This window comes from Temnothorax curvispinosus, unplaced genomic scaffold, assembly GCF_003070985.1.
Source record: "Temnothorax curvispinosus isolate PA1 unplaced genomic scaffold, ASM307098v1 QBEX01008959.1, whole genome shotgun sequence".
Lineage (NCBI taxonomy): Eukaryota > Metazoa > Arthropoda > Insecta > Hymenoptera > Formicidae > Temnothorax > Temnothorax curvispinosus.
This window is the reverse complement of record NW_020218739.1, coordinates 142223-169940: the sequence shown is the minus strand read 5'-3', so window position 1 is coordinate 169940 and position 27718 is coordinate 142223. Positions and strand designations below refer to the sequence as shown.

The following is a 27718-nucleotide window of genomic DNA, read 5'->3' as shown; positions in this document are numbered from 1 at the left end:
ACAAATGTTACCACTTGTTTCCGCCAAAAATCATCGAGTCGAAACATTACCTTGAGTCCGTAAACAACCAGTCGTGGACGAAAAATAACCACTTGCTTTATTTTTCCTAATTAAGAGGCGAAACTAACGGGCTCGCGGGAACAACATTCATGCAATGTGATCAGAGGGGAAAGAGAGAGAGAGAGATTCGGGGGGTCGCCCGACACCGGTGTCGTACTCGATCCAGAGGAAGCGAAGGCAGCATGGGGTTTCCGTTCGCAACCCCACATACGGTGCCACGGATGATCCTCAATGGGGGAATCGTTCCATTAACAAGTAACCGTTCGTTAGATGTGCACTCGATCGTAATGATCCCGGCGAGGTTCATCCGCCGCTGCGCCGTTTTAGACGGCGATGGTGTCCTCTTACCGCGCCAGTTTATGAGGGTACTTTAATACAAAGACACGTCTCTGAGCTAAGATCCCCATATATTGAGAAAATAAAATAGATTAAGGAAGATTTACCCTTAATGTATACAAAGTCATAAATGCCAGAAAGACTAAAGCTGTTGTACTCGCTAAGTATTTATTAAATAGCCATATACATTTCAAAACTTTTGATTAATATTACGGCGGAAATTGTGAAGATCAAGTTTCTCGCTAATTAGGCTCTAATTTTTTTTCGTACGTAAAACGAGGACTCGCAAACGACTTGGTTAAGCATTCGACACTTGCATCTCTGTTAAGAAACAGACAGAAATAGAAAAAAAGGTAGAAACAGCGAACGGTGTCTCGGTGGAAATTAGCCGCGAGTGAATTTTCCTTCGTCCTTTCTCAATTTCGTCTCTCTTTCGTCGATGTTGTTGCTCTCGTTTGCCGACATTCACTCGCTCGCTGTAAATGCGATGTCTATTTTTCTCGTTAACCACGACCTCGGCGCTTCCGGCGTCGCCGTACGACAAATAACAGTGATTAACGACCTCGATTACCGGTACAATCAGAACGCCGCGGAGAGTGCAGGGCCAACGATGACGAAGAAAGGAGAAACGGGGCAAAAAAGGAACCGCTGAAAAATGCCGGAGGAATGTTATCCAGCTCCGGTGTCCGGCGGACTGTCCTCGTGAGACGCACACGGAACATATCGAAGTCACCCGCGACAGCGGATATCGCTCGGCCCGAGAATTGGTGAGAATATCGCCTGGGCTTAATCACCCAGGAACAAAGACTCGACGCGCATGAATAGATGATTAATTTCCCAGGCACGAGAAAGAGGACGTGTACATATTGATATGTGTATGTATATTTATGAGTAATGTGCAATCGTTCGTAAAACGATCTTGCAAGCGCGGTGTCTCTCGGTGGTCTTCCGGACCACGGTTTTCAATTAAACTCGCGGTACGGCTCAGGAAGACTTTCACCTGGCGGTAAATAAAACTCTATTCCGAGTGGGATCCGCGTGTCGATCGAGAGACGATGGAAATGAACTTTCACTCATCGATAGGTCGCTCATGAGATGTCATGAGTTCGGGACATTTTTTCCGCGACTCGAAGTGCCTTTCGCAGCGCATATAATTTTCATATAATCGAAACTCAACGTTCGAATGCTGTGACGTTAAGCATTATTATTTTCTGTATGACCTACATACTGCGTTGCCGCGAACCTATTGTTTCCATCATACAACTTTACGCGTCCAAAGGATTGAGGCTAATGTACCTCGGCAATAATACCGTGTAATTGTATAATTAACTGCATACGATATTGATTAGCATCTATTGAAAGGATATATATTATCTAGCTACTAAACGGATTATCGCCCGTTCGAAACGCCTTCACGATAATTATCCCGAAGAAGTCGTCATCGCTATGGACCAGCCCGAAGAAAGAGAGAGAGAGAGAGAGAGAGAGAAGCAAAGTATCTATGCGCCTAGTGTTATAATCCTTCCCTCAACGCGAAGGGGCTGTCCCTGAAGAGAGAAAGAGAGAGAACGAGGAGAGCGTATACAGAGTTCCTTCTCCCCATCGTCGTTCTCTCCTTCGTTTCGTACTTTTTTGTACGAGCGTCGCTTAAGACGCCACCTGCTACGCTCGCGGCCGCCTAGTTTATATTTAGTTTCCCGAGTTTGGAAAACTCTTAATGGATTCTTAATGACCCTGAAGGGCCGCGCGAGCGCGCGCGGCGAGTCGAGCGAGAAAAGTCAGCCGGGAGAGCAGAAGCCAAGGGAGAGAGAAAAGCAACAGCTGATACCTGCTACACTTGGTCGTCTCTCCGACGACTGATGACGGCCGCGATTACTGGGTCGTGACGGGCAAGAGAGACGCTGTCCAAGTCTCTCACGCGCTCGATATCGAAACGACGACTTCGTAAAGACGCGAGTTTGTGATGTCGGACTCGTGTTACAGTTAATCCCTCCGTCGAAAATCTTTGGTCGGAGGGTGAGTCTTGGGGGTTTGAGAGACTAGTGCCTCGGGGGACTTTTTTTCCCTTTTATATGTATCCAATCTACTTCAACTTGTTCCAAGTTTTTTGACAGCGTCCCGGTTTAACCCGTTGCGAAAGGCGCAAAAGTGTTTTTTTAAATTCAAAATGTTGAAAAGTTTAGAATTCTGTGAAATACATTTTCTTCCTCCGTTTGAATAAGTGACATGTATATAAAGTTTAGTGGATTAGAGAAATAAATTGTGGAAATGTGTAACAAAAATAAGTATACTATTTTTGGCTGAGTTATTATTGTATTGTTACAATTCCCCCTTCGCTCTCCACCCTAATCGCGACCTCGTTTTTTCAGATTTATCTAAGCGCGGTCGGTTACCTTTTTCAGTTTCCATCGGCATCGATCTTATGCAATATATCGAATCATCGGTTACCGGCTGTGAATCGGGCAGCGCGATAAAAGAGAAGAAAAGAGAGGGTAAAGAAAAGCGGGTAGAGCGGAGGGTAAATGCGCGCGGTTATTCACGCGATACAGACGGTTAAATAATATCGGACGATTGACGAGATGCAATTCACGTCGAACGCAGTATCGAGCACGATATTTTTTCCCGTCGCCGAAAAAAGCCGAAAAACCGACTAGTCGAATTTTCGCCCCGTCGAAACAGAGTGCCGGGGGAGGTGAGGGTGGTAGCGGCGGATCGATCGAGCAATTATCGGAAATCGAGCTATCGTTTTGGCGTCGCTTAAGCCAGCCTTCGATGCATGGCCATGGAGAGGACATCGAAGAGAGTTTCTCGGAATAAATTACGGGGAGATCACAGACGACTTCGCGATTTAATCCGGCATTCCGGCCCAATATGAGAGAAAAAGAAAACCCATGCGGATCACGCGACAGCGCATTCAAGAAGCCGGGGAGACACGGGCGATGGGAAATAATGCAAAGCCCGTAAGTTATAATTTGCAGTTGGAAACGAGGTCACGACAGTCTCGGTCAGGTCCGGTCGAGCGAGCGCGGTTTCGCGGCAATCTGCACGGCTCGATAATTAATGGTTTCCTTCGAAAGTCAGCCCACCGTTCATTAATAATAAATCATCGAGTTTCGCGCGCGAAAAAATCCGGCCGCGTAGCCACGGGAAACGTTCTCGCGACGACCCACGTACGCGTCGCGCGTTTCTTTTCCGCGATTACGCGCGCGCGTTCACGGAGAAAATTGCATGCCAAGTTTTTACGCCGCGCGTATCTCCCTCCATGAATACCGCTCGTTTGCGGAATTAACATAAACGTGAATAGGGCCCCGATGTAGGGGGTTAGAACGCGCGGGGATCCGCGGCTACACAAAGCCGCCGTTGTATACGGAAAGTATGCAGAAATTCTTCTCTAGAAGGAGGCTTACAATTCATCTCCTCATCCGACATTCTTCATTACGGATTTCGCTATTCGTCGCCAAACTGGATTACGCGGCCGTTTGTGTCGCAAATTTCTTCAGCGCGCGACGAATTCGTACTTCCCCTCCGTTTTGTCGGAATATTCCCGAGTGGATATCACCGCAGTTCCGTCGGACGCGATAAATACATTTCTATGCAAAACGGAGCTGAACGCGTCGGAGGGAGACCGCACTTTTCGCCGTATCCGTCATCGAGAATAACGCGACGACGCCCCGCGTATCGGGCCGCTAACCTTGGCATCGCGTCGGGTCCTCGAGGACGTAGGACGACGCGACGCGACGTTCGAGTGTATCGCCCGTACGCTTCGCTTCTCCCGCGACTTATAGAACGAAGGAATGGGAGAGCGTGTCACGCCAATTACGAGAAGCATCGCTAGCGGAAAGAGAAGATCCACGAGAGAGAAAGACAGAGGAGGAGACGTAAAGGTGCGTTTGCACTATCGCAAATGAATCCCCCTGACTGTCGCTCAATCCTACTCACGACAATGCGCTGTGACGTGAAGAATAACAATTACATCTCATTCTTCAGTCATATAGTGCATCGTAACTTGATTGGTTTAAAATTCCATTGTATTAAAATTCCATTGCAAAAAATAAAATCTCGCAATGTACGAATCCGTTTCACATTCTTAAATTAGATCAAGAAAGTTATCATTATCGATTTATTCCGCTTCAGATATAGAAATTAATTTTAATTAGATAATATTATAATATTAATATAAAACTAATAAAGATTAATTGAAAATTAATTCATTTCCAAACGTATAGTATCGAAGTAATGCTCGCACAAACGTTCACACAAACATCTTTTGATAGTTTATCGCCCTTCTAGGGGAGCAAATTGGTTCGCCCTCAATCACATTATCATCTATTCGTGTGCTCGCGTAGTATAAACGCACCTTTAGACAGAAGTAGAGGGTAGCGAAGCCGCGGGAGAGACTTCGGCGACTCAGGTAGAACTAAGTCGGTTAGTGCGAGAGTGACGGAGAGAGACGGAAGGAGGATGAAGGAGCGAAACGGGAGAAGAGGACGAGCGACGTAAGGGAGGTGAGTCGCCGGTCAGAGAGAAGAGATGCTGGAACGCAGTGACGCAGGAAGAGGAAGAAAGAGAGAGCAGAAAAAGGCGAAGAAGCGACGAGGAAAGAGGAGCTAGGCGGAGAACGGAGAACGGAGAACGGAGGACGAGCGACGAGGAAACGAAAAAAGAAAGGATCGAGCTGCTCCCGACTCAGCGGCTCTCATATTTAATGATATACTCGGCCGTGCCGGAGTCCCGCTAATGCACGGACACTACAATATCCTTCTCTCTTTCTCTCTCTGTCTCTCTCCCTTTCCCTCTGTCCGCTATAAGGGACGCGTGCATGCGTGTACACCGTGCGCGATTCTCCCGTCTGCTTTTTCCATCGGCCGGCGTTCGCCTCTCTCGGCGTTCCAGCGAGGCGAGTTAACGAGCCATCGAAAGTCGCGCGCGCGTCTCGTGAAAGTACGCGATGCATTATATATTAATTTATGATCCGCGCAATACACGAGAGATCGATATCAGAGGCGCGCGAGCGCGCGAGCGCGAGTGGCGAATGGCTAAATCAGGCATAAAAGCGAAAAGAAAAAGAAAAACTCTCCTCTCAAGATAACACGATTACAATCTGCGCGCTGTCGAAAGATCTTTGCTCCGCCGTTCTCTCGTTTCACCGGTGCACCTAAGAGAGTATAACGCGGGATTATATATTCTTATCTCGATAATTATTAATTATTATATCGCGATGTCCGACCTGCGCGCGTACCGAATTAACGGTACAAGCGAGCGAGACAGACATCTCGTACACCTTGAACGGGATTCGAAGGTAACCTTCGGTTACCGGGTACCACCCTGAGCACTTTCTTTCCGCGCAATTTCGCGCCTACGGTAGAGTAGACTTCTCGAAACGTTCTTTTTCTCATCGCGCCCTTTCTTCCGACCTCTCGGCCTTTGCCTTTCCCGGGCCTCCGGTGTAATGGCCTCCGCGAAAAAACAATCCTAACAATGAAACCCACTCCAGGCGATAATTAATCGAGGCTTGGGATTAGTAGTCCGGTCGGCGCGAGATGTACGAATTTTTAATTACCGATAAAATAAACCAGCCATCTTCTTCCACAGACCGTCTTTCTTCGGCTAGGCGTCATATATGTCTTCCCAATTAAGAGGATCGATGACCGAGCTCGTGCTCTCAGAAACTATAATAAATTGGATCATTTAAAATTCCTTCGAGATACCCCAGGAGATCGTCAGTGTCATATGCCGAACTTGTGATCTGAGCACGTCGAGTTTAAAAAGAAATAAATCGATTCATTATAAGATTATGATATCAGAGTTAGGCGTTTAATTAATCACATACATCAGGAGAATGAGATGAATTATGTTTACGTAATTTGAGAAAAATCAGGAGCTGAATTGGTGCAACATATTTCTACAATTTTCGCATTATTTAACAAAATAGTTGTCCATTTCATATCATAATGGCATAAATTCATCACAAGGTAAGTCATCTTAAAAATATCACGTTACGTTAAAAAACTGTATAAAAATTAAACAAATCCATTGACACTTTCCGTTATAATGATGAGATTTGCGAAACACGCATACGTTTCTGAACACGAGAGTTACGCGTTATAAGAGATGCGATACCAGATTTCTTCGATTAACGCGCGGGTCGGTGCTCGCGTGTACATTTAAGGAAGAAACGCTGGCACGAGAAGGAAAAGTAATCGTAACGGCAATGCGCTACACGGGAGTGCACTTTGGCGCTGGCCGAAGGGGATGGAATTTCGAAAATAGACCGAGTCACCGGGGAGTGATCGCGTATACGTGGTTCGAATTGCCTCTGGTCACACAGATGTGTATATGCGTACACAGTCGCGCTGTACCGTCCCAGGAGCACTATAAAAGACACTTTTAACGTGTATCCAGGAAGCTGATGCATCTGTAACGTCGAAGTTGTAAAAGCGATAGAAAAAAAAATCAATGCGTCGCTACGATAGCGGATGACGGCGAAATAAATCTGTAAGTATGCGGTGCAAAACGTAACAACATTATGGTTTTGCATTACGAAAATATTAATATACTTCATATTTCAATTTTAAACATAATTCGCAAATATAATTATATCACGCCGCACGTAATATACTTATTGTATTACATTGCTGTGCAAATTAAATTTCAAATATTTGTAATATTTGAGTGTAATTATAGCGATACGAGAGTAGGGGCGATTAAATTTTTGACAACAAAAAGCAGGGAGAATTTGACGTGGCCAAAATTGTGCTTTTTAATATGATGACTAAACCGTACGTTTCGCTTGACCCGCACCATTTCCACGTGGATTCTTTTCTCTCTTTCATTAAAGCACAAACAAAAGCAAAGACAAGACCGGTCGATCGTCAAAGCCAGAGCTCGTGGACTCATCGTTACGATTTTAGCGCCGACCGGGCATGGTTTTTACGACCTTTTACCGAGACTTTTACGAGTCGTGTCGTGCCTCCACGATTTTTCTCGCCTTGCACCACCCGCCGTTTGTTTTCGTTGCATGCGCATTTCATGCTCACGGCCGTCCAAATTTTCGACGTACAAGCTCGAGAGATAGGCGTTTTATATAGAGGATCCTCCTATCAAGTTCCGAAGTCACGCGCATTTCAAGACGCATAAAAAGCAATATGATACACGAAGAAAAGTATTTTGGTATCGAGAATCATTTTAAGCATCGAATCCGTTTTTGTTTTATAGATTTTATTCTCTTCCCTTTCGTGCTCATTTTGTTGTTTCAACAAATGTTCTCATTATTCACATTAGACACGAGGAATACCTCGCTGCTTCGGAAGGGGGGATCGTCGCGTAGAAATAAAAAAACTGCTCGCGGATTGTTGATCAGTGCGCATCATCGCGTCTGGACGCTGTTAGAATCGCGCGGTCGCCCGCAGGCAAGAAGAGGATCTCGTTCGTAGACTATCTCTCGTAACTACGGGGACACCGTGTACAATGGCGAGCTGTTTTACATATAAGATTACGGTCCGATGCGTGACACGTATATCTCGCTTTACCCGGTACCCGACATTGTCATTACGTTTTATTAACTTCAACTCGTTACGGGGATCGCGGCGCGAGAGATAAATTATTAGTTCGCGCGTCTCGAAGTCCAGGTAGAACGAGGCGAGTAGGTATATACCTCCTTTCAGACAGATTGTGAGAAAAGAAAATGAGCGGTCGCTCGTCTACCGAAATGTCGCGCCGATCGCGCGAATGACGAGAAAAGTGCGCGATCCATTCGGATAGCAGAGATTATACTCTAACTCCGGAGGTGTGGCTGCTATCTTTCTCGCGCCATTCGTCCATTTTTCATTCGAGCTCAATAATTGGTACATTCGCGCGCGGCCGAGTCTCTCGGCGCGCGTATTATCGGGACACTAACGTCGGGAGAAGCAATACTAATGACTCGCGCGCGAGAAGGCCGATCCCCGAGTCGTCCGTACTCGCTAGAATTATAACGATCGTAATCACCATTATTCCTACCAGAAAGCGATAATTAGTGATTTCGCGCGCGAGTGCGTCCTCTGATGATTCCGTGCGATTTCAAGGAAAATCGCACTCCCGATGAGAGATAAGAGCGATTTTTTAAGAAATCCATCGAACAAAGAACCAAGGTAATTTCTGTCAAGCAAACTTTGTTAATATCATTCGATACTTGACTGATAGTCTAATTAATATTAGATAAAAACTTTTGTCATTTTTAGATGTACATAAATTATAATATATGTTTCAGAATATAATATACATATTTCTTATTATATTATTAAAACGCTGATGTTTTAATATACGGCCTATGCCGATTTTCCACTTCGTAAAAAGACTGAGATAATTATTTCCTCGATCTCCCGAGCGAAATCTCTCGATGCGACGCCGATCGTGTTTGAGTAACGTGCGCTGCCCAAAAGGAAGTGATTTCGGAGCCACTAGTAGTCGTTGTCGAGTCGGGCACCCGGGACTCGTGTGATGTGGAGCTTGCACGTACCGATATATACCGAGACAGCTGGGATCCACCGGCATTGGCGGGCCTGGATATACTCAGGAGCACTTAACGCTATCTACAAAGGCTAATGTAGCCGCTCGATAGGGGAGGAAAGGTAGACGTGTTCTCCGTATATAACCCAGACGGACATCAAGAAGCGAGGAGGATAGGGGAAAAGGGGAGGAAACACGCATACGGCGCGGCGTGCGCACGCTCTTCTCGTACGCACGCTCCTGATTTCTCAATTTTCGAGAGGATCCACTCGGATGCCGATTAAGCGTTTCACTTTGTCGACACGTACAAAGGATCGGGGATCCCCGTTTGTCGAAACTAATCGAGGAGTAAAACCGCTAATTAAGGATTTGTACACTGATTTCGTAAGACATTAGATAGAGAACTTCTTCTGGTAATAAATAAACGTGTATAATATACAATAATAATGTTATTATCACATTGTTAGAATTATTTCAATAATATCAATTATTTTTGATAATTTGTATCATTTTAAACTCTCTTATTATGAAGAATGTTTCTGGTACATAATATTTGTTAGTTAATTCAAGTACTATTTTTCATAAAGTCGAAGAAATTTGACGACTACGCAAAAGTGGATATTGGTTGAAACATTAGCAAACATTAAATATTAATCAATGTTCTCCTGTTTTTTTAGTTACAAAAGGTTCACATGCATACAAATGTAAATGTTCTCGAAAAACACAATCTCCGGCAGTTTTAATCGTCTGAATTATTCGTTACTTATAATGAATTAAAACTGTTTAATTAAAATTGTCGGAAATTGTGTTATTCGAAAACATTCGCATTTGCATGGATGTGAGCCATTTGTAAATGAAAACAGGAAAACATCGATTACCTTAATGGTCGAATTGATAAAGACACTCGTCACGGATTGTAGGGAGGTCCAGATTCGAACCCTGACTGGGGTATTTTTTGCAATAAATTCTTTTGACAGTGATTTAAAAAGGATGCTTATTAGCATCAAAAGTTAATCAATTATCGATTTAAGTATGTAGATTTATTATTCTAACAAAGAACTGTGTTTTTAAAACCGACAAATAATCGCTGCGCTATTTACTAAGTTGGAAAAAGTATACAAAAATCGCATAGAAATATTATCATTAGGCTACCAAAATTCAGCACCTGACCGAAAATGGCATCTTCTCTAATTAATTGTAAAATAACGAATAATTCGAAGGTAGTTGCGTTTACGATTGCAGTAAGATTCTTATATTATCGTTCGATTGGCACGGATAAACGGTGATTGCGCATAATTGACTCGCAATAAATACTAGATCGCATTATTCATAGCAAATAAATCACCGGCGGATAATTCTTTTTTAAGGAAAATGTCGCGAACTTCTCGCGCAGTCGGCACGAAAGCGCTTTTACGCCTACGCGTAAATCGTGATGCAATGATAACGACACTCATAAATCATATTTAACGAAGCGTCGAGATTTCTTCGATGTAAAACCTCGATCACGCAATAATTATATTAAACAAATAGGAGAAGGATGCGGGTACCGTTATTACGATAAAACAACGAAAGCGCGTACATGTACTTAAATGGCGCTGGAATATATGCATTTTCTCTCACGTATAAATACGCGTTATATATTTTTCTTTCATCTTTCTTTAAACGATTTATGAGGTTTGAATCATTAACCTCTTATGAGAGTTGCCTGTCGATGAATAGCCGCTATCACAATCATCAGCAGCCCGTTCGGACTTATCAGGCACTGCAGAAAAAAGGATGAGATAAGAAGAAAGGAAGAAATAAAAAGATGAGACGTGCACACAGATCGAAGGAAAATTCAGTAAATATCGGCTTTTTAAATCGCCTCCCTTCGGACATTGACTTAACCCACTTTTGCATCGCGCAAGCAAGCCGCAGATAAAACCAAAAAAGCCGAGAGAGCGCGTAATGCCGCGGTCGATCTAAACGAATCCGATTTCTTCTCACGAACTACTTCCCTCTCTTTCCCTCGCCTCTTATCTTTCGCAATATTAATGATAATAAACACGATAAGAACTTGGTTACTCTGTAATGTCGGTTCTCAGTATTAATAATGCCGCGATGCGCGATACAAAAAGTTGAGTCACCGTTTCTGAGAAAACTCGTGGCGATGAGATATCAATCTACCTCCAATACCGTACCGATATCTGACTTCGAACGTTGCATCGAGAATCGTTCTTAAACCATTGTTTGATGGAATAAGGATAACGATAAATCTCTCTTGACGAATTCTAATTGAGAATATCTTGTATTGCAATTTATGTGCGATTGCATTCTTACTTCATTTCTGTAACGATATCGACGAGCTTATTGTAAACCTTTTAATAAAAATCATTAGCATAAGAGAATATTAATATAAATATTCTATGTATTTTATATAGGGAATATTACCTCATTCATAATTTTAGATATTTGTCTAGAAATTCTTATTAAATTATCTAATCTAAAAAATAAAGCCATATCTTAAGGAGGAAATTTGACAGTTTAGAAAATGATACGGCCGGAGACGTGAAAATACGTTAGTGCCGAAATGGTTAAAATCGTACACGATCGATAATGGTATATACCTTGTGTTAAATGAGGTTCCTATATAACGGCGTTACATACATTTGTTCTCAGCAGGAGAACGTTACATGGCGCAATTCACCCCATGAGCTCTCCAAATCGTGCGGACAAATTGACCCGCCCTCTCTTTATTTCCGATCGGCTTTTACACGAGCGAATGGACAACGGCTTTCAATACGGAGAGGTGTCGAATCGGTAGTGTCGTCTCCGAAAGAGAGAGAGACCCCAGGTGTCCCACGTCGAGGCATAAATGGCCTCAGATGCGATACGTGTTACACAGACGTACATATACATATATACGCTCCGAGAGGCTGGCATCTCTCTAAGCGCGACGTCGATATTTCCGGACAGTGCACGCGCGTCCTACTGACAAAGGAAAACTACCCGCTTTGCCGAGTTTATGCGTTAAACGATGCTTTCTCACACGCCATCGGCCACTGGGCAGGTGACGGACTGTGGCGATTGGTTAAACACCGTGAAATTTCGGCAAAATCGCTCGATATTCTTCTCAAAAGACGCTCCCGCCACGACGCTCTCTTTTCGAATGTGCACCGATCATGCAGGCCGTTTATTCCGACTCGATGCTTTTTCATCAACTGCACATGATCGCGGTGATCATTTATTTCTATATGCCAGATCGCACGAGAATCTATTTTAAATAGATAAATTATCTTTTAGTAGAGCGACAAAATATCACTCGATTAATCACAGGCAAAAAATTGGAGCCGAAATCAAGTCAAAAGATTTTCAAAAACACCTATCTTTACATTTATTTTTAGAACAAGAATTTTTCGTTAATTTGTCTAACGTACATAATAAAATAATAATAGTGTTGCTAAAATTGAATAGGAACAGTAGATATGTTATTGTAAACGGTTTGTTAAAGGGAGTTCGATCCATTGCGCTCGCAAAGGGAGGAGCCCTCTGATTACCAGGTGGAATTTCATAATGAACGGTATCTTTGCCGATCCCCAGTCGTTTGTTCGGCGTTTCGGAATCCCGTCGCAGCTGCGCGCGCTCGCACGTCAAATATTTAGCCAAGGATTCTCCCGAGGCAGTAGAGACTCGGAAGGTCCAGCCAGAGAGAAGGCAAGAAAGAGAGATAGAGATGAGGAAAGCGAGAAGAGGGTAACTGACACACGTTACACATCAAACGTGCACGATCATAAAAAAGGAGAAGCGAAGACGGGACATCGAAAGCCTTTGGATCCTTCCACGGGCTCCTTTCAGCCCGATAGACGGCGCAAACTAGGATCTAGCGACGAATAAAGGATCCCGAACAAACATACGCGCGGCGTGCTCGGGGCGTAAGGAGCCCGATGTCGTAAGGATCGATTAACGTGCCGTTTGATCCGTAAATTTACACATTTGGCGGAGCTTACAGAGCAAAGAGAGCGGCAGACAGATCGCGGTATAGGAAGCGACAAGCGAGATTCTTCCGCGCGCATGAACAACGGGAAACGACGGGGTATTCGTCTTCATCGATTGCGCAAAATAATTGCGCGCGGTCTCACGTGAAAAAATGCCTCGCCGATGCGAATCCCGCTCGAGCGAATATTCTTATGGTAAATATTTACGCGCGCGAAATTACAGGGTATTAAGATGCGCGAGAGTCGAGGTAAATTGGAGTCTCGTCCTCGACTATCATGAACGCGTTTCTCGTCCTTTTTCTCGAAAATCGCGTGTCCGAGGGGGGGGGGGGGGGGAGAAAGAAAGACGGGAAGAAGAATCTCGAGGAACTGGAAGAAAAGATACGAAATTAATCGCAGGTGCCTGTCGGACGACGAGGAGGTAGAGATTAACCTCGACCCGAATCTTTTGATCCTCTCGACGAGATAACTGACCGCGCGCGCGAGCAGAAGGCCAAAAGGAGGTGGAGGAGGAGAGAGAAGCACTAGTTCTAACGGTTTCTACCATCTCGTGTGGCCACGTCCCTCTCGCGCGGAATCTTTCATCAAAATGCGGCGCGCTGTCGTCATTCTTCAATATCTATTTGCCACTGAACAGTTAGGCCGGTTGGCTATTGGCAGCGCGCTACTATTAACCATAGACGGCATAAATAGGTAGCCGTTTAAATCTTTCCGGTTCAACGGCTGTGCTCGAGCGTTATATACAGCGATCTTTTTATTGGAAAATTCAGAAAGCGGAGCGCGATCGCTCGAACGTGCGCGCACTCGCGCGATAAAACTTTAAAGCTCGAAAGCCTAGGTTCGCGTAAAGATGCCAAGGTAGATACATGATTTATGGCGGCTCTGGCCTAATGTCACGCGCTTGTAATCGCGATTAATAGGCCGATAAGTTGGTAACGTCAAGACGGCGAGATTGGTATTTGAGTTTGCGCGAAGAAATTAATTGTTTCGCATGAAATTCCTTTTTTGATGTATTATAACGTCTTATACTAATGGTTTAAATAATTGCTTGAATAATTATTCTAAAACTTTTTCATACACGACATATACAACTTGTTAATAATGAAAGGATTAAGAGCAGTACTATTTGAAACGTACTCTACACGACAAATTATCAATGAGCCCAGGAGAACGAACCAGGAATTCGTTCTCGGAGCATAATGGAAATCTAGATATATTTAAATCTTACGTAATAATTTTATATATTTAGACATTAACATAAGAAAACTTATTCTTTTTCCAATATTAGACATTTTGCGAGAGTGGATTTCGACTTTTCGAGTTTAACCATCGCCATGCATGCGGCGCGGCGGTGTTAAGCGAAACGAGTTGCCGCATGTGTTCCAACGCGAAAATACCTCTCCCGTACGACGCGACGTATAGAAAACGCCGCGTACCACGGCAGGCGCGGACATCTGTATACGTGCGTGCGTGGCAGGAACAGGGAACAGGTAGGGATAATCCGGTCCTGTGCCTGCACACGCTCGCGCGAGTGCAACGTCGGCGCATTCTCGGCGAGCGGGTGAAGCGAAGCAAGCAGGACGGAACACAATGGACCGAAAACCGGAAAGAGGTACGCCCACTTCCCAAAAAATGGCCCGTCGCCGGTAAAGAAAAAAGAAAAAAACGCGGCCATATGCGCGACGCAAGACTCGCGCAAGAAAGGTTCGTAGAGAGGGCCACGACCATTGGCCAGATTCCCATGAAATTCGAGCAGCGGACGGACGCAGGAGGCGAAACTCTTCCATTCAACGGCGAGCCGTCAACAAGAAAATAAACCTAGATCCATCTCCCCCGACGAACGAAATCCTGGTAATTATCGTCGGTAATTTGTCGCGCGGGCTACTATACTCTCCGGTTGGCGCCGGTTTTTTCAGAAAATACGATTCTTCCGGCCTTCAGCCTTTCATCATTAACAAGTCGTACATATCCTATTACAATTTTGCACGAAAAGTGTGCTCCTTTATGACGATGATTTTTTTATTCTACCTTATTGTTAACATAAATATCTAATTAACACTAATATTTGTAATAAAAAATGTGGCGCTTTAATAACGTATTTCAGAAGCGAATTTTAAAATCAAGTAAATCTTTCTCTAAAGATTTATTGTTGTTCTTGAATAATTTAAGACACTCCCGAAATTCTATCCCTCGAGAAACGATGCCAGATGATTAAAATGTAGAAAAGGATCGCACCGTTACATGCGTGGTGCGAAGGGCCGCGAACGATATCGATAATCGGAGCCAGACTTCTCCATTCGTCGCGACGGCTGCCACATTTTTCTCTTCCAGTGACAGTGCGAAATTTATTCTTCACCTACCAACCAAAAGAGCTCTCCCCCTCTAGAACCGCTATCGAATAATAATGCAACGCAAGGCCCTCCCTGAATCAACGATCGGATCTTCGTTTCGACGAGAGACGAGAGTCGAATATTTTTTCACCGCGAATTTATCGCGAGATCGTTATTTTTCGTCTCTTATTTAAAAGAAAGATAAATCTGACTCTTAATTTATTATTTCTACGTCTTCTAACTCGAATTTTATTTCCTTCTTAATTGATTTAATTCTGCTTTTTTCCCACTGCCCTTAAAAAGAATGAAACAAACATGATTATTTATTTAGAGAGAAAATTCCCAAATAAGATTTAAAAAATATATCCCGCTAAAACCTGCTGGCCCTAACAACTTGCAGTTGTCTATTCTAGGCGTAAATGCGTCCTCACAATGCTTTTGATCACAGTAATCGTTATTAAAGGGATGCGCGTGTCGATCGTTAAAGCAGAAAGTTAAAGCAGTCGGCCACGTGGACACAATGAAGCGGCGTTTACCCTCGCGAGAAATTCATGAGCGAAAAGAAGAACACCGTTCCTCCCTCCCGTCGATCTTGCTCGCATTTGGCTGGGGTGACGAATGACTCTTTCGCAAAGACGATAACGATCGCTTTATCCCCCCCGGTGCTGGCGATGATCGGCGCGAGAGAAAGTACCGATGAATAAGGAGACAGGAGGCGGTCTATCGAAAAATCGAAGATAACGTTTACCGACATTCGTATCCATCGTCCTCGACGTCGTTGTATGCGCCGCAATGTATGTAAATGCGAGCTGGCCACGCGAGAATCGGCTTATAAAGCGCCTGAGCATCGAACAATTAGGTCGACGAAAGCATTTGTCTCGCGGCCGATTTCGCAAATTAATATCGACGGGCACGAATATCGGCGATCGTAAAAGGTGGCCCTGTCCGAACGTTTTAATTAAATCGCCCATCGTTGATAAACCATTCGTGAATTCCTAATAATTTCACTGTCGACTTTACATCCGCGAGCGAACATACATATATGTATATGTACGTTATGTGAAGGTGCAGGTATACATATATGTGTACGTTTACGTGACCACGCGATAAGCTTCTTATAGATATCTAGGTGGGGAGACCTTTCACCCCGTGGCGCGCAGTGTCGCGATATTCACGGGGAGTTTCGCAACCCAAGCGCGCGAGTTATACTGTCGTAATTATTATTACTATATCACAGGTGTGTGTGCTCTCGACTAGGCTCCCGATCGTTGCTCGATATCTCTGTGAATCGATCGGTTGTCATTGCGCGCCGCGCGATTCAAACGATTTCCACCGCCTAAGAAATCGTGGTCCAGCGAAACGGACGAATACGATTGTAACTCACGCCCCGCAAGTATTTCGACACGCTGCGCGCTGTATGTAAAAGCCAAAAAATTAACGGTCTCTCTCTTTCGACGCTCGTAACTATACGCAAGTAAAACTCGCGAATAAATCAAAATTACGTAATGGGCGATTCTTTTCTTTCTCTTTTAACTGACTCTTCTTTTTCTTTACAGCCGTCGGATCGTTAACGATGGGAAACGCACCGGGTGTTTTGTAAGAGAAATTTGATATCGAAAGTGAACATTAAGAAAAATTGTGCGCTTAAACGCCGTCGGGAGTATCGAGATAATCGCGTTAATCTTCGAGCACGATCACGACAAATATTTTTGCTATAGGTGGGGAATGAAAATCCCCCGTTGGTCTTTCTAACGGGATTTATTAATTCCAGCGGGATAATTATCAATTCCACCGTCGCTTGTGTAAGCGAACGTGTCGCTCGATACGAGGCAGTAAGTCAATCCGTGGCAGATGTCATGGAAGTATGCAAATAGCCGAGGGCTCCATTAAAAACTCCAGTAGCTATACGAGAATCTCGTATCGCACGTAATTTGTAGACTAAAGAGCGAAGACGCAGCCATCTCGGAAACACATTGGACTTCTCGTCGACTCTCTCGTAAGCAGATAAAGGTGACGTTTCTATTCGTCTCGTTTAAACGGCCATGAAGAAATCCCCGATATCAATCATCTACACAGATCTAATGATCTTCAGCGCGCACTGAGATCACCGTGAGCGGCCGTGACGTACAATTTTAAACGACGGGGATTAGCAACGTATCAGGGGTGTAATTAATCGTTCAAGTGGTATCTGATGACTGTAACAAATGTACGGACGCGCACAGATAATGCTTACACATATTAAATTGTAACTATGCTCGATAATTTCTTTTTTTTTAAGGACACGATCTTTATCGCGCCTTTGACGAAAAAAAATTGCAATCGCTAAAAGCTATAGCTTTCCAGAAATTGCAGTAAAAAAAGAAACAATTATTTTAAATAACGCAAGCGGTTCGGTGCAAAAATGGCATTATTGCTTTTTGTCTAAATATAATAACAAATCAGAGATATAGGGTATCCAGTTTGAAGATCGATTATTAAACACATTTTCAAACAAAAGTTGCTGTTAAAATATTGCAGTTACGAACGTTCTCCATTAGGAGCACGATTATTTTTCGCAGTAATATATTATTGAGAGAGTTGGAGGAGCGATGCCAAAGTCTTCATAAATATAAATAACCGGCCGGTCGAGGGGCTAGCCCAGAAAATTGAATTTTCACGAGCACACTCGTCGGAAGCGACGCAACGTGATGCGATATGACGCGACGATCTCTCAGAGATTCTATCTCGCCTAGCTCGTAAGTATTTTCCGCGTCCGGTCGAAATGGAAGCTCGCGAATGTATAGTAATATCCCCCGAGATGCACGCGCGGCACAATGCGCTCGAACTACGTGCACTCGCCGCGGCGACGACCACCAGGTAACCCTAGATCCCAGATGAGCGAGCGAGATTACACGCGGTTGCAGCAGGACCTGTCGGCGTGGTCGGAAATGTAAAGCGAGATTATAACCGACCGGCTTGTCCATGACGACGCATTTCAAGGTTTTGTGGAACTTCCTTAATGCCCCGCATAATCCCGGATTGTTTCGGGATTTTCGAAAAACCACTGTTATTTCATGGATTTGTCTGACCCTTTTAGAGGCTTAAACATGAAAAAGTGGGAAATAAAAATAGACAAAAAGCGATAATGCCCATTGTACACAGCGATGCATATAATAATGCCTTTATAATATTCATAGAATCATAAATAAATGAAAATGTCATAATAAGTGTAATTTTCAGCTTAAAGAGTTTTAAGAGGTGGATTATCGATAAAAGACCGGTTTAATAAAAAATGCGATGATCCTTCATGACTTGTGCGTTCTTTGTGTCAAGCTTTTTTCGAGGGGAGAGCAACTTTCTTTCCCTTTGGAGCGTTTGAGAAGTTCGAGACGCTAACTCGCGGGACTAGATTGGCGCGTGCATGCCTGAATCGGTATGCACGGCACGGGTTGCAGGTTTTCAAAGGACGAGCCAGGTGGTTGCACTACTTTCACTACGTCTACAAGTCCGCGGCGCGGCGGGTGCGCGCTCGATCGAGCGACGACGCGAGGCGACGCAAAGCGACGCGTTTTCACAGGGCCGACGGGAATCGCTTTGTAACACTTTCACGATGCAATTACACCAGCGGCGAGCGCACCCGAGTGTGTGCGAGAGTACATGTCCGACGAACCGGCCGAGTCAGCACGCCGCGAACGAACGAACGAACGCACACGCACACGCACGCACGCAGACGCGTCGACCGCCGATAGACACGCCAGTACGTGTCTCTAATAATACCAGTAATCATAATTAATTGCTCCGATCCTCGCCACGCCGATGAGATTGGGATTGATCTTCGGAGCCGCGCAGCGAAGTACGAGAACTCTTCGAGGCCTGGGGACTAAACGCTTCTGTGGAGCGTACGCAAAGGGTTAAAGATAACGCGCGATTTCGAGACGTTGGCGAATATATATGTATATTCGCGAAGAGAATTATTCTGCGAAGCCGTACAGCCCTTCTTGCGTCTAGGCACACTCTGGGGCTATGTATATAACAATGAAGCCAGGCAAAATCGACGCAACGATAAGTTTAATAACAATCATTTACTCTAATCTTGAATTACAGTGTTAATTCTTTTCATTAAAGTAAAATGAGGGGATAATATTTCGGATAACGTTTTGCCTTGGGGGGTCCGAGTGCTCCAAAGATGCCTGTAGGGTCTCTTGACAGCTGAAGCTTAGGTTTCATTAATTTTCACGCAGATTCGCCCCTGGGAGCGTACCCAAGTACGTACATACGCAAAGCGAGATGAGGAGCGAGCGAAGAGGGGAGATACGGAAAGGGGGGGCAATGCGATATCTCAGCGGGGCTCGCGATCATTTTCGTCTAACGGTCCGCCGACGATTATCGGACAAGATCTCGACGACCGGATAGCGCCACGAGCACGGAACAAACATCGAGGATCCGTTCTCACGTCGCCGGCGACATTTTCCCTCTCTTTCTCTCTTTCTCTCTCTCTTTCTCTTTCTCTCCCGCCGTGTCCGACGTATGTGAAAGACGGTTGCGCCTGTCAACTCCGGAGCGAGACGAAAGAAGATACGGGACAAATTAGCGGCCTTTATACGTTATACAGCGAATTGAGGCTAATCGTGGTGAGCCGGTAAAAGAGGGGAGACGCCGAAAATGGAATTACGCCCTAATGACGGAAGCGGGTCGATTCATTTATGAAATTGCGTAAGCTTTGGAGCCACGTCGCCGTAAATACGGGGGAAAACGAGGGACACGGGGTAAGTCGCTGCGGGTGCCTATATTCTACGTGCACACGCGATTAACCCTCTAATGCACCTTGGGGGTCTAAAGTCATCCGGATACCTTTTGTATAATTATACTACTACATGCATATATACTACACGCTTTAAGGATATTTTATATACATTGCATGTATATGTTCCTGTGGAAGTTCTGTTTTACGGGATACAAGTAATATGAAGTTTCTCCGCGTTGGCTTAGATATAACAAGATATAATATAAGTACCTAAATTTAAAACATAAAGATTTAAATGTACAGATGAACTATATACATAAATAAATTGTGAATTAATTATTGTATACATGAATAAGAGAGGAATTAAATTTAAAAACTGAAATATGCATGTGACATACATTTGGCGCTTACGAAACGCAACGGCATTTCCACTTTGTTTTATTAATCTTGTTTTCTTGCGATTCGAATGCACTTGTGGATCGCGAGGGGCGATTCAGTCGTTACCAAATCGATTGTACACGATTACATCGCGAAACGAGGCCACACCGCGGCCGCTACTTCAACACGCTTGCGAACGAAGCGGAAACTGTTTTGAAACTGTCGTGTTTTACGAACGTGCGAGAGCACGATATTGCACGCGAGCTGCTAAATGTTACGAGTATAATGGTTAATAGACGGGTTAATGGTTAATAAACTAGGTTGTCGTTATTTTGCGTGCCGGGCATACTTTCTCTGTTTTAGTCCCTTAGCGCTGGGATTATTTTGTAAAACGAGAAGAGCATTTTGCTGCGGGCGTGTTAAATAATTACAAGTTTTCCATCGTTACATGTGTTTCCTCTGTTAAAACAGAAATTTTATGAATGTGAAAATACAGAGAGAAGTTCTTTCATTGAAACACATGCGATATAGCTGAAAGGTATAAAAAATGTTAGCTGCATCTATATAATTAAAAAATCGAGATAACAGGTACGCGAAAAGCATGCTACTTTCAGTATTTGTACGTGAAATTTTCCCTTGTATTTTTCCACAACATAATTCAGATTCAGAAAAACAGTTGCGACGACATAACTATAAATTTTTGCTCAATTGTATAATATAAATTATCAAGATTCTGAATTTGCTACTCCGATCTTCAAAACGATTTTAAAGGACACATATATCGTACGTGAATTTTGATACTAGATTACATTTCCACACATACCTAGTCGACCGTTTCGCGTTTAACGCGCTCGTCATTGGTGGAAAAACATTGTTACCACGATTCAGTAAAGTTTGAAAGCGTGATGACACGTTCCGCAAACTCGAGGTAAACCCCCTGTATAGGATTCACGTTGTTACCTGGCCGAGCCGACAACAGGTAGAAAAGAGGAGGGTAGTGCCCCTTTTTTATCCAATGGCTGGAGAATTGCCACACTTCCTATCTAGCTAAACGTCCACTGTCAGCCGGGCGATAACGATCGGTTCGCTCGTCGACATATTCGTGATGTGACCACGTCACGAAAATTCATTTCCCGCCGACCGATCTCTCGAGTATTTACGACCGTTTTCTACGTTCATTACGTGGATTTATTGGAATTTAAGCCGGTCAACAATTTGTAGTCGATATATAGACGATATATGTTGAATAATTTTCACTCAAGTTGAATTTATTCTATATTTATGTCTCATTTATGATATTGTAATTTATTTCGAAACATGAAAAATTAAAAAGCATGAGACTAGAATGAAGTTTTGACAAATAAAATATAATAAAATATATAACTAAAATTTGGGCAGGAATATCTAAAATTAATTAATTTATTGAATATAACAAGACTGATTTTTTTGGTCGTAGTGGTCGTACTGTCCTTGTTGCGGATACCAAGTACCAAATAACTCATCGCTATCGACTAGAGATAAAAAAAAATTTACGATAACGATGCCATAAGAGAAAATTGCTGATAATATTTGCCTGACCCTAATCTCGAAGAAGATACAGAAGGGAGATTTACTACCCCGTGGAAAAAAAAATTAGACAAAGTGGACACGTAACCCTAAACCGCTCTTGGCAGAATGGTTCCCCGCGCGGAACCGTTTTGACGTTTGATGGATTACGTAACGGAACGAGAAAGGAAAATCTTCTCGTGCGGACGCGCGGGCCGCGAGGGAGTAAGAGGAAACGATGCGATCCGTCGCGGCGAGTGTTTGCCCGCGTAAAATATTTGCGCGTAGAGAGTCGAGCTCAAACACGTCCTGTCCCGTCATTTCCCGTGCGGTACGCGTCGCGCCGCGTCGCGCCGCGCGCGGTATTTGTGCGCCGCGCTATAAGCTATAAGCCGAAGGCGCGTCCTTCGGCGCGCGCGAAAACTTTACGCTCGTCTCTCTGTGCACACAGGCGTATTACCTATGTATACACGCGGGGCATATCGCGTGTCGCCGGGCGACCTTCGCCACCCTAAAATTTCTTTGCACAGCCATGGCGATCGACCACTTCCCTCGCCGGATATTTTTCCTTTAAAAAAAACTGACCGCAAAATGTCAGGCTTCACTCGTTGAGCTTGTAATTATCGTCAGTTATTTTATATTCTTGGGAAATTTTTTACAATTTAAACGCGCGTTCTTGCGCATACTTTTTAATTTGATATACATATTTAATTACATATTGTACAGTTGACAGATTTAATTTGATAAATTTTACAATCCAAAAGAGACGCGACATTTAAATAGATCCGGACTAATTGGGAAAGTGGTTGAACGTGACCTTTAGAACCTGCAGACCTTAGATTGCAAATCAAATATCATAATGATTAAAAGTACCATTAGGTAATCGCCAATTACACGTATCGTAATAATTAAAAATTTAATATGCGATATGCATTACATGGGAGCGCGTATCAGCTCCGATTAGGTCGATGGGAAAGAAGAAAAAAAGGGAATCTCGAGGAGAATCCAGGAAGTTGATTAAACGCATTCACTCGTTCGCTTACGAGGTAAAGCGCTTTCGTTTTACGACTTTTTCCAATTTCGCACGATAAAACGAGCGACTACGCGCGACGGAGCGCGAGGAAAGGCGCTAAGAATCGGAATCCGCAGAACGGTCGGGCAAACGAGAGAGGCGAATTAATGCCTTTCACCAGTGATACCGATCGTTAATACCTCTCGCCGTAACGCGAGTCCCCGTGGAGCGTCGCGAAGTTGTCTCGCGATCCACGAGTCTCGCGTAACGGGTACGCGCGTATAAGACGCGCGGTTCCGCGAAATCTCGGCCTGGCGATATCTACGGGCTACCTTGGGCTGCCTCGGGGGGCGTCGCGCAGATTAACTCCGGGTTATCGCGATCCTCGCTCCCGAGGCCGCAGCGAGTGGCGAATCGCTATCGCCGAGGCTGTCGCCCGATCCCATCGCGCGCTGATAAACGAATCGCGCGAAACGCGCAAATCGTAATTTGCAATTCGCCCGCTCGGGAATTTCTCCCTCTCGGGCATCGTCAGAGTTCAGGGATAGATTCGAGACGCAGAGATGCGGACTTGGACTCACCTATAGAGCTCGCTCCGGATCCGCTCCGCTCCGCAGACAGCCGTTCCGAAATCGCCGCGATAGCTCCCGCGATGCTCCGGCACTTGGCACATACACACATACACACGCACGGTACCCCGAGCGAAGAAAGGGGCACGACGGTCACGACGCGACGTGCGGAGCCGTCGACGATCGGAGGAACGCGCCGCCGCGACGGGGAACGAGGACGACGACGACGACGTCGGCGGGACGTCGCTCAGGACGTTCCCTCAGAAGGGCCGCGGCGAACGGTGCCGACGCGATTCCGCCGTGCAGTTCGTCACGGTCGATAGAGGTGCACGGACGAAAGCAAGCGCCATTTTATCCCGTGCACTCGCGGCAACGCGAAAGGTGGACGGACGGCGCGCGGTGCACCGCGCGGCGCGACGCGACGGAGGGAGAGCGTACGCGCTCCTCTCTCGCGCGCTGTCTCTCGCTCTCGCCACCTCCCCCCCCCTCTCTCTCTCTCTCTCTTTCTCTCCTTCACTCTCTCTCTCTCTCCCTCGCACGTCACCTCGTACCGACGCGAGTCGCGAATCGCTGCCGCCGTATACGTACGATCACCCGAAGAATTCACCTGAAGATAGTCAGCGAACGATTTACGAATTTTACGATAGCCCGCGACCCGCGACGTTCGACGCGCACACTGGATTATCACCACTTTCACACTGCGAAGTGAACCGGCGCGATGTTCACGGGACACCTTCGGAGCGTTCCTTACTCCGACCGAATTCCGACGAGAAAGGAAAACAGAAACTGTTATACCGTTCAACCGTTGTCCGTTTTGTTTATCGAGTCGCACTGCTCGGTGTTTCCTTTCCTCGCGCGACGCGTTCGATTCGTTCGGTCTCTCCTGCCCTGTCTCTCCGCTTTCTATCTCCCGGGTGTTTCTTTTCTTTTCTTTCTTTCTGTTTCTTTTTTCTTTTTTTGTTCAGTTTCTGTTCCGCGAGACGCGAACGTGGGAACGACGCCGACGCGGCCGCAACCGTCGTGCGCAGCGAGAGGACACGAACTGAACGCCGAGCGGCCGAGCGGCAGCGCCGAAGCGACGGAGGTTGCCCGGCTGGTTTCGCCGCGTACCGCTATTCGGCCGTCTTACACTAGCGCCACCATCCCGAGCTGCACCCTCGCCGCGCCGGCCATTTTCTCTTCTCCTCTCTCCGACTCTCCGGCGTGCTCCGGCGTGCTCCGACCGCCGACGTTCTCGCTTCTCGCGCTTTCCTCTCCCTGCCCCCTCCCCCGCGCATGCAATCGGCGCGGCGCGGCGGTTCGGCGTTCGGCCTCGGCGGCGAGCGCGCGCGACGCTGTCTCGGCCGGTGCGCGTCGCGACGCCCGATCTCTCTCGTCTCGCGCGTCGTCGTCGTCGGATCACGAGAGATCACGGCGAGCCGAGGGTTTGCCCGTTATTCGACAAGTACGTACGGAAAGGACGACGACGGCGACGGCGAACCGATTTCGCGAGATCGCGGAGAGAGCGGCGGCGAGGTCATTGATTTTTTGAGCCCGTCAAGTGTAATCCGCGCACATGCGCGCGCCAATGCCCGCGGCGTGACATCGGCCGCTCGGTCGTTCTCGGTCTCGCATTCATCCGGAATGTCCCAGGTCGAATATATCCCTCGCGCGCGCGAGACTCTTGACTTTCGCCGTCGGCACCCGCGATCGAGAGGCTGCCGCGCCGCGCGAAATCTGCTCGAGTTTCCGTTATCGCGGCACTACCGCGCCGAAATCGTTTCCCTCCTCCTGCTGCTCGATAACAGATCGATCCGAAAAACTTTTCTCGATTGATAATTGAATAGCTTGTTATTTGTTATATGTATATCGTATATCTTTATCATGCTAATTATTATTATATATGTTCGACAGCTTTGATAATTATCAAAGTACCTTTAGTTTAAATAAAAATAAATCTATAAAGTTTGATTTTAATTCCGATTCGAAAAAATGGATAGCGGATTAGTAAATATTGCGAGAAGTAATTCTTGAATTGTAATAAGAATGGATTAAGGATTGAAGAACGTTCGAGCTGCACCATTTCAGCCTGATTTCCAATCTCTCATTTCAAACGGCGGGAATTGCGTTCTATATTTAAATCGAGCGGCGAAAAAGCGCGGGGTTTGCATTCTTAACAAAAAATCGTAGGAAGGGCATCAAGCGCGACGATGTTATCGTCGGTCCCGCTTATCCGCATGATCTTGTCGACAGCATTATCGCCTTTATGGATTTTAGTTTACTTGATCGAAAAAAACGTCAAAAAAAGCGCGGCTTTTCTTATCGCTTTTTGAACGGACGGATTAGAACGTCACCCGTGTGAAAAATGAACCCACTTGACTTGACGCATAATGGGAACTATGGGAAGACACGAAATTTCGATCATCGAGGCTGTTTTTACCGTTCTCTCTCTCTCCCTCTCTCCCTTTCTCTTTCTCTCTCTCTCTCTCTCTTTCTCTCTAGCCGCAACTAAATTACAATTTTCGATAACAGAAAGATTAGCGATCTCCGTCAATCCGTATATTCGTCGGGCACGCCGGAAGCATTAAATTAGTTGCCATAATTGCGGCAGATACAGGGAAAATTGTAATCGTCGCGATACGAGTTATGGTTATTAGGGGCTCGTAAATGTTGGATAGTGATAGCTCGAGCGATCGATACAAGTGTCGAGAAAAGACATACGATAACTCGGGTAGAATCGCGAATGTTTGCGATTAATGATTGTTGCAAGACACACACTGTAGCGATTGATAACGCTCTGAGATAATCCGTGTAAAAAATCCTTCTGTTCCACGATAAAGTGCTTACTCGATCTTAAGTCGTTCTATTTTGTTTCAAATTGAATTGTCAGTAAATGGATAGGTTTAGCGAAAGATTAAAATGAAAAAATTAATGCGTTATACGTAGTACGTACCATTGATTATCATAATTTTTTGAAAATAAATTGATTGGATTATGCTATAAAATATGACTGAATGATTGAAATAAAAGACTTCTTTTTATTTTATTGCTTGTAATATGTATCTATAAATTGGAAGAATCTCTGAATATTGCTTTCTTGCATCATATAATATTTAATTCTGGAAGAAGATAAGGAGATCGTACATAGACCTCACACAAATTGTAATAGAAGAATATTGGGGAAAAAGATAGAAATAAAAAGAAAAAATAATACATCTAAATAGTAATTTCTCCCTACTATGTTCTAGATATTAATTTTTTTTATTTCTCATAAATACATATAACGCATGTCGATTTCCAATTTTTATCATTTACGAAATATACTATAGTGGATGTTAAATTAAATTTGAAAGTTTTTCTTTATATTTTAAAAATGTGTACTTATCACATATAATTGTTACAGTTTTATTTTACTTTTTTTTCTTTTTGTCTTTTATTTTTCTCGCTATTTATCTAAACAATTAAGTCAGAAAAATTATAATTCATTTGAGAGTAAAATCTCATAAATGACATTATTGATATTTTATTCTTTCACATTTTAAAATATCTTTCGTGAGAATCCTGAGAATGTTTGTACATTCTGTCGTTGAAATTGATTGAATGTAATTGTAATTCCCGTTATTTCGATTCGTATTTTAAATAGATAAACCGCGCGAAATGTATCTATTCTGATAAAGCCGTCGTCTCGACATTTACGAATCGTCACGGAAATTGATTAAACTTCGTGATCGCTGTACTTTGTATTCTTCTTAGGTCTTGTCGCAATTAAGTCCCGCGTGAAAATAACAACAGATTCATACCGTTGTCTGTCGCGCGCGGTTAGAATGCTAACACAGATCTTGTGTACACAGTTGAACGTCGTAAGCCATATCAACAAACCCTGAGCGTTTTATGTCAACAAATTTGTTTCTACTAAGAAAAACGTAAACGCGTACTACGAAATAAACGCTGAATATTTTATTCCTTGCAAATAAATCTTTAAAAAGACACGTAAGACAAATACTCGATCGCGTCTAATTACTTCTTTTCCATGATGCATGTCATCTCGATCTACATGTTGTAGGTTTACTTCATACGGTGGACAATGTATTTTAACAGTTTTGTATAAATGGGTTAACAGCACGCAAGTTTATCAATAGATGTTAATGAGCGTTAAGAATTAATACCCATTAATCATTTACTATTTTAATTTTCGTGAAATCTATCCTAAAAGATTTATTATACTTTTTTAAAATCTGTTAATTTTTTTAAATTTAATTATACGTAATTAATTTATCTCAGAATGATAAAAGAGATAAAAGAAAAAATAACAAGAGGTAAATTAA

At 44.3% G+C, this 27718-nt stretch overlaps 1 protein-coding gene across 14 annotated transcripts in view; it reads right to left on the bottom strand.

Moving 5' to 3' along the window:
• LOC112458489 (ephrin type-A receptor 4) overlaps nt 1-23870 on the bottom strand; it is a 90725-nt gene extending 66855 nt beyond the window's left edge. For 8 of the 14 annotated variants that reach the window (XM_025022143.1, XM_025022149.1, XM_025022146.1 and 5 more), the window contains exon 1: nt 23427-23870. The gene's annotated coding sequence lies outside the window, so the exon portion shown is untranslated. The remainder of the gene's footprint in view (nt 1-23426) is intronic. The other 6 variants (XM_025022153.1, XM_025022152.1, XM_025022155.1 and 3 more) reach the window with 2 other exon arrangements.
• Nucleotides 23871-27718: the final 3848 nt, after the last annotated feature.